General features: G+C 45.9%; 1 protein-coding gene across 1 annotated transcript in view; it reads left to right on the plus strand.

The window, feature by feature from the left end:
- Positions 1–7,318, plus strand: part of ccdc117 (coiled-coil domain containing 117) — a 32,610-nt gene extending 25,292 nt beyond the window's left edge. The window contains exon 7 of the mRNA XM_078421618.1: positions 6,922–7,318. The gene's annotated coding sequence lies outside the window, so the exon portion shown is untranslated. The remainder of the gene's footprint in view (positions 1–6,921) is intronic.
- The last annotated feature ends 296 nt before the right edge of the window (positions 7,319–7,614 follow it).

A 7,614-nucleotide genomic window follows, 5' to 3' on the forward strand; every position in this document is an offset into this window, starting at 1 on the left:
GTTTCGCTTTTACCAAGCAGCCAAACTGCCAAAGCCCAAGAGCTATCACGTGGGAATATTGTATTACAAGCAGCATGGGTTTTTGCAAATTGAACCTTTTTTTAAAAATCAGTTACACTAACTTGTGGCAACCTGCTTAGTGTGACTAGTCGCTAGAATATTTGACAAATACAAATTATGAAGTAACAGGAGCTTGTAGGAAAGGTTCAGCAGTAAACACAGTGGTGCAGTTAGTAGAGCAACTAGGGTACAATCCTGGCCTCCTCGGCTACTGTCTGTGTGGAGTCTGCATGTTCTCTCTGTGACTATTGGTTTCCTTTGGACACCAGTTTCCTTCCATGTTGCAAAGACATAGGTTAACAGGATAGTTGGCCACTAGGTTGCCCCTCGTATATAGTAGGGGTAGAATCTGAGAGGGGTTGACGGGAATGTGGTAAGAATAAATTTGAATAAAATTGGATATGAGGGCAGCATTTGCTTAAAAGGACAGGGAAAATAGACTAAAGAGGATCAACAGTATTTGAGAAGATACTTCATAAATGAATCCTTGATGGTCAGCAAGGATTCAGCGGGCTGTATTGTGTCCTGCATGACTAAGACCATAATCATGGGTGATATTAAATATCATGTTGATTGTACAAATCAAATTGGCAAGGCGAGCCTGGAAGGTATTCATAGAATGTGTTCATGAGAATTTCTTAGAGCAGCAAGCTGTGGATAACTGAGAGGGTGGATGTTGAGAGAATGTTATGCAGAACTAGGCGACATAGTTTTAGAAAGCAGGTCATCCATTTAAGATAGACTTGGGAATTTCTTCACCAAAGGTAATGACTCTCTGGAATACTCTGCGCAGAGAGCTGTGCAGGTGGAACCTTTGATTATGTTCCTGGTGGAGAGTGCTGGACATTTAAACTACAAGGAAGTCACGAGATATGGGGAGAGAGAGTAGGAGTGTGTTGAGACCAAAAATGGATCAACCAGGATCTTATCAAATGGTGTAGCAGCCTTCAGAGGCAGACAGGTCTCCTCCTGCATATGTTCCTGTTGTGTAAAACTATTTCTGACGACACTTAAAGTGATGTGAAAGTCACGTACTTTTCAAGTTCTTCATTCAATTCTTCCTCAAACTTCCATTTGGCCATGTTCCTTTGGACTATTCGTGACTCAGTGACCTTCTCCAGATGCTGCAGCGTTAGTGTTTGCTCCTCTTCACTCCCACAGTCTTGCACTGGCGAGCTCTGCAACCTGCTGACCTCATTGTGATTCTGTGCGATGAACAACACAGGAACCATTTACACTATTGCAGGCCTGGAATGGCTCAGTCTGCGAGCACATACATCACATCTCATCTCGTTGTTCAGTCAGAAGGTAACTCCCTTGTGCATCAAATGACTAATTTGGCCAGGGTGATTGAAACAAAAAGGTTATAATAACCAGCCCTGATACTTTTTGTAATTCCTTGCAATTTTTTGGTGGAGGCTAATCAATTGTGAGCAGTAATTTGTCTAACCTTATCCCATGTTTCACCCCCAGGTTGTAGAGATACTGATTCTTCCAGTACACAACCAAATACAGTTTAACTGGTGAGGGCTTCCATTACTACCGCCCTTTCAGAATTTAAATTCCAGACCTCTACCTTTACGAAGCTGTTCCCCAACCAGTTCTAGCATAACCTTGAAGAATCTGAAGAAGGTCTTGACCCGAAAGATCACCCATTCCTTCTCTCCAGAGATGCTGCCTGACCCGCCGAGTTACTCCAGCATTTTGTGTCTAGCATAACCTTCTCGTCCATATATTCTACATCTAGCAAAGTAAATGATCTAATATGGCTTGCCCACCTTATTGACTGCTGTATTTAAGGATCTGTGGTCATACACTTTTCCTTTCTTCCACACATTCAGTTTCCTCTTTGCCATGTATTGTCTTAGCACCTGTCCATAATCCACTTTACATTCAACTGGATTAAATTCCATCTGTCACCTTTCTGCTCAAATGGCAGACTGGAATTCCATAGATTCACCACCCTCTGACCAAAGATATGCCTTCTCATCTCCTTTCTAAAGGTACGTCCTTTTATTCTGAGGCTATGGCCTCTGGTCCTACACTGCCCCGGAGTGTAATTTGGGAACTCTTCGTTCTTGGCTTTCCCACTGACTGTAATGCAGTTAATATTTGGGTAAGTGAAATCTCCCAACTATTATTGCCCCAATGCTTTTGCACTTGTCAGACATTTACCTTTATTTGTTCTATCCCCTTCTGACCATTTAGACCGTCTGTTTTTGTATTCGCTTGTGCGAGGCACATAAGTTAGTAAAAGGTTACCATCTTTGAGATCCCGCTTTTGATTTTTTTCCAAACTACTTAAAATGCACCTGATGGAAAGATGCTATCACATCTTAGAAACCGAAAAAACAAGACTAAGATTAGACCAACCCTTCAAATCTGCTGCACCATTCATTCAATCATGTCTGATCCTCCCATCTCAAATCCATCCCTGCTCTCTCACCATACCCCTTGATAATGGGTTCCTTATACTGATAACTGGCTGTTCATCACATCGTGCTGATAGAACAAAGGACTCCGGTAAGAGCAAGGGCGGTGGGCTCTGCATCTACATTAACAATGACTGGTGCACCAACCACACTGCAATAGAGAGCTACTGCTCCCCAGACCTGGAGTACTTACTGCTCAAATGTAGGCCGTTCTATCTGCCGCGGGAGTTTACGGTGGTCATCATCATGGCCGTATACATTCCCCCACAGGCTAATGCTAACCTAGCATTAGCACAGCTGCACTCGGCCATCAGTAAGCAGCAGGATGCCCACCCCAACGGTGCCTTCATTGTTGCAGGGGACTTCAATCAGGTCGACCTACGAGCCTCGCTCCACAAATTCCATCAGCATGTGCAGTGCCCTACCAGGGGCTCAAACACACTGGACAAGGTGTACACCAATGTAAAGGACGCCTACAGAGCTCTCCCCTGCCCACCCCTGGGACAATCCGATCACCTCTCACTGTTTCTACTGCCCGCATACAAACCCCTCATCCGCAAGACCAAACCCACAATAAAGACGGTCAAAATATGGCCCGAGAATGCCACCCTACAACTCCAGGACTGCTTTGATCGCACCGACTGGGACCTGTTTGCACAACAGGCCACCTACGGTTCAGAGATAGAGGTAGACTTGGAGGAATACGCATCCACTGTGCTCTCCTACATCAACTGCTGTGTGGAAAATGTCACGGAGGACAAGGTGATAAAGATGTTCCCAAACCGGAAACCCTGGATGAACAAGGAGGTACAGAACCTGCTGAGGGCACGCAACAATGCCTTTAAATCTGGTGACACTTCAGCATACAGTGTTGCCAGATCACACCTAAGCAAAGGTATTAAAAGGGCCAAAGACACCCATAGGCAACGGGTGGAAGACCACTTCAACACCACGGACACCAGAAGCATGTGGCAGGGTGTCAGGGACATCACTGGCTACAAGAGCAGCCCTGCCTGCCCCCACAGCGATATGGCATTGACCAACGAGCTTAACACCTTCTTTGCCCGCTTTGAAACTGGCAAAACCACCTTGAGTGAAAGAACCCCAGCCGAGGCGGTGGGACAGGTCTTGCAACTGAGCACACAGGAGGTACAACGCGCTCTGCAAAGGGTCAACCCACGCAAGGCTGCAGGACCGGATGGTGTTCAAGGAAGGGTACTGAAGGACTGTGCTGAACAGCTGGCTGAGGTATTCACCAAGATCTTTAACCTGTCATTATCTCTGGCTACGGTCCCCAAGTGCCTGAAGTCGGCTATCATAGTTCCGGTGCCGAAAAAAGCAAAGATCTCCAACCTGAACGACTACCGCCCGGTTGCCCTAACGCCGATTGTCATGAAGTGCTTTGAGAGGCTAGTCCTCTCACACATCAAATCCAGCATCCCTGACTCACTGGACCCACATCAATTTGCATACAGGGCAAATAGATCTACAGAGGACGCCATCTCTCTGGCTCTTCACACTGTCCTGACTCACCTAGAGAGACAGGGCACGTACGTGAGGATGCTATTCATAGACTATAGCTCCGCCTTCAACACGGTCATCCCCACCAAGCTCATCACCAAACTCCACCAGCTAGGCCTTAGCTCGTCATTATGTGACTGGATCCTGGACTTCCTGCTGGAACGACCGCAGGCAGTGAGAATGGGCCCGCACCTGTCCTCCACTATCACCCTGAGTACCGGCACACCACAGGGCTGTGTTCTGAGCCCCATGCTCTACTCCCTCTTCACACACGACTGTGTTCCTGCATTCGACACCAACACCATTGTCAAGTTTGCAGATGACACAACGGTGATCGGGCTGATCACCAACGGGGATGAAACAAACTATAGAGCGGAGGTGCAGAACCTGGCGGACTGGTGCTCGGATAACAACCTGTCCCTAAATACCACCAAGACCAAGGAGCTGATCATCAACTTCCGTAGGTCACATAACGGGGAATATGCCCCGATCTCTATCAATGGGGTCAGTGTGGAGAGAGTGTCCAGCTTCAAGTTTCTGGGCACTCACATTTCGGAGGACCTAACATGGTCCAATAACACTGCTGCGCTGGTCAAGAAGGCACAACAAAGACTGTTCTACTTAAGAACACTGAAAAAGTCTGGTCTACCCCAACAGCTGCTGAAGACCTTCTACCGCTGCACCATAGAGAGCATCCTAACGCATGGAATCCCTGTGTGGTACCTCAGCTGCACGGAGGCAGAAATGAAAGCTCTACAGCGGGTAGTCCATAGAGCTCAGAGGGCCATCGGAACACAGCTACCAGACTTGGAGGGCATCTACAACACACGATGCCTCAGAAAAGCCACCAGCATCCACAAAGACTCTTCACACCCCTGCAACAGTCTGTTCGAACTCCTTCCATCGGGCAGACGATACAAGGCCTTCTATGCCCGCACCTCCAGACTCAGGAACAGCTTCATCCCCAGGGCCATAGCTGCTATGAACCGGTCCTGCTGAGCCGGATGGCCACAACGCATAGATCAACTTGCACTTTACCCTGTCCAAAACTGTTACAACTGTTCGTTTCGTTGGGTTGCTGCTGTCTAAATTACCTAAATTAGTGCATCGTATGGGAGGCGCATTCCCAATCTCGTTGTACCCCTGGGTACAATGACAATAAAGATATATTGTATTGTATTGTATTGTATTCTACAGAACGTTTTGCAGTCGCTCAGTGATATCCTTGACCCTAGCATTAGGAAGACATCCTGGATCAATAGGGTCATAGTCATATAGCATGGAAAAAGGCCCTTTGGCCCAGCTCGTCCATGCCGACCAATTGCCCGTCTAAGCTAGTCTTATTTTCCTGTGTTTGACCCCTATCGCTTAAACTTTCCTATCCATGTAATCTGTGAGCACCAAAACGTCTGCCTGCTCCTCTCACCAGAGAATCCCTTGCAACTTTTAACCTATCTCCTCTTGTCCTGCACAGTTAAGCCATAGTGCTGTTGTCTTGACTCTGGCTATATTCTCAAAATAGAACCCTCTTTGCCAAAAGGACTCAAAGCTGAGCACTGGTTGGAGAACAAGATGCCCTTGGGAGTCCGCTGCTCGTTTTTAAAAGTTTCTCTCACAATCGGCAGTGTCCTCTCTGCCGGCACTCTTGAGCTGCAGTGACCATCTGAGCTGTGCCATGAGTTCATAAGTTCTAGGATCAGAATAAGGTCTTTCAGCCCATCGAGTCTACTCCGCCATTCAATCATGGCTGATCTATCTTTCCCTCTCAACCCTTCTTCTGCCTTCACCCCATATCCCCTTACTAATCGAAAATCTGTCAATCTCCACCTTAAAAAAAATTGGCCTCCACAGCCATCTGTGGTAATAAATTCCATAGATTCACCACCCTCTGACCAAAGATATGCCTTCTCATCTCCTTTCTAAAGGAACGTCCTTTTATTCTGAGGCTATGCCCTCTGATCCTAGACTCTCCCACTAGTGGAAACATCCTCTACTTTCACTATTCAGTAAGTTTCAATGAGATCCCCCCCTCATCCACTAAACTGCAGGGACATTTACTGCCCTTTCCCAAGTCCTGCACTGGTCCAGAACTTGGGAAAGATCCAGGAATTCCAAGATGGCACCGAAGGTGGCCTGCCATGTTTGAATTAATTCTGTTTAAATATGAAGCTGCACTATTGTCCAAGGCCACACTCTAATCCAAATGAAGGGTCTCAATCTGAAACGTCAACTACCCATTTCCCTTCCCAGATGCTGCCTGACCCACCAAGTTCCTCCAGCAGTTCAGTTTTCTGCTCCAGTTTCCGGCACCTGCAGTCTCTTAGCGTCCATGGAGTGTGGAGACATGAACCACTTCAAACCTCACTGTGCTTCAGGTGAACCAATAGATTTATATTTCCAAGCACAAAAGGTTCTCAATCAGCTGATAATAACCAGCATCCAATTCAAGCTGCCTACCTTTTTAACCCAGTTACCACTGTAAATGAAAACTGCAAATTTTGAGAATATCATAACAGTTGAAACTAAGTTAAACAAATAAATATTAAAGATGAAGTCATCCTCTTATTCACCCAACGTTTTTAGACACTGCACAGTGCCCTTTGCGCTTGAAATACATAATATACACCTCTTTTGTGGATGGGAATTAGGTGTACACATAATCCTGACAGGGTCAGATGAAAGGTTAAACCTCAGGTGGATGTGAAAGCAAAGAACAGGTATGCTCTCCCAGCAAACTAATCTATATTTATTCATCAACCTGGTTCAATTGGCAGGTGATTTGATGTTTGTGGGACTTTGGCTGCCAGTTCCTCTACATTACAATGCTGACTGATTTGCCAAACAACTTTGAAGCATTGCGAGATCATGAAAGGTGTTATATAATTGCAAGCTCTTTCTTTTTTTACAGCACTTGCAAGAACTCAGGCCAATCGCAGGAGAAGTTATCTGTGTGACAGTCTTTAAAGTCATAATCTACTCTTTCGAAATACCACATCACTCATGAAATTGAGAAACGACCTTGAGATGGAGAATGAATGGAATTACCTGGAGCAGTCCGTCCTCAATGCCTGCCAGAGCCTTTTCCTTTTCCAGCGAAAATTGTTCTCCTTGGTGCTGTCTGACCTCTCGTTCCTAAAGGACCGAAAAAATAAAATTGGGTTTGCAATAAGTGGAAGAGTTGATGAGTAGCACCACAATGTTACTGAACTATGAAGGTACTAAATATCTGCCCATTGCCTAGTGACAATGTCCCTCCGAGACAGTCTCAGTTCATTTGACGTACAAACAGCTTTCTTATAATTTAGGCCAGGTTTGCTCTGCCTCTACAGGCAGAAATAAAAGTTCCTTTGGCATGGTTGCTGACCAATTAAAACAATTAACTATATTATTTGTTGCTTTAATTGGCCTGTGAAAGAGAAGCAGGGTATTGTTATTTTTAAATAGTTCTGTGCAAATCCTTGCATCAGTGCATTTAAATCCAATTATGGGCATGTACCTCGATCCCAAACTCCTGTGTTATAATGCCCTGGTCTCTGCTTTCCCCCACAGGTTAAAGGAGTAGAATTAGGCCATTCGGCCCATCGAGTCTGCTCTGCCATTC

This window comes from Rhinoraja longicauda, chromosome 25 (assembly GCF_053455715.1).
Source record: "Rhinoraja longicauda isolate Sanriku21f chromosome 25, sRhiLon1.1, whole genome shotgun sequence".
Lineage (NCBI taxonomy): Eukaryota > Metazoa > Chordata > Chondrichthyes > Rajiformes > Arhynchobatidae > Rhinoraja > Rhinoraja longicauda.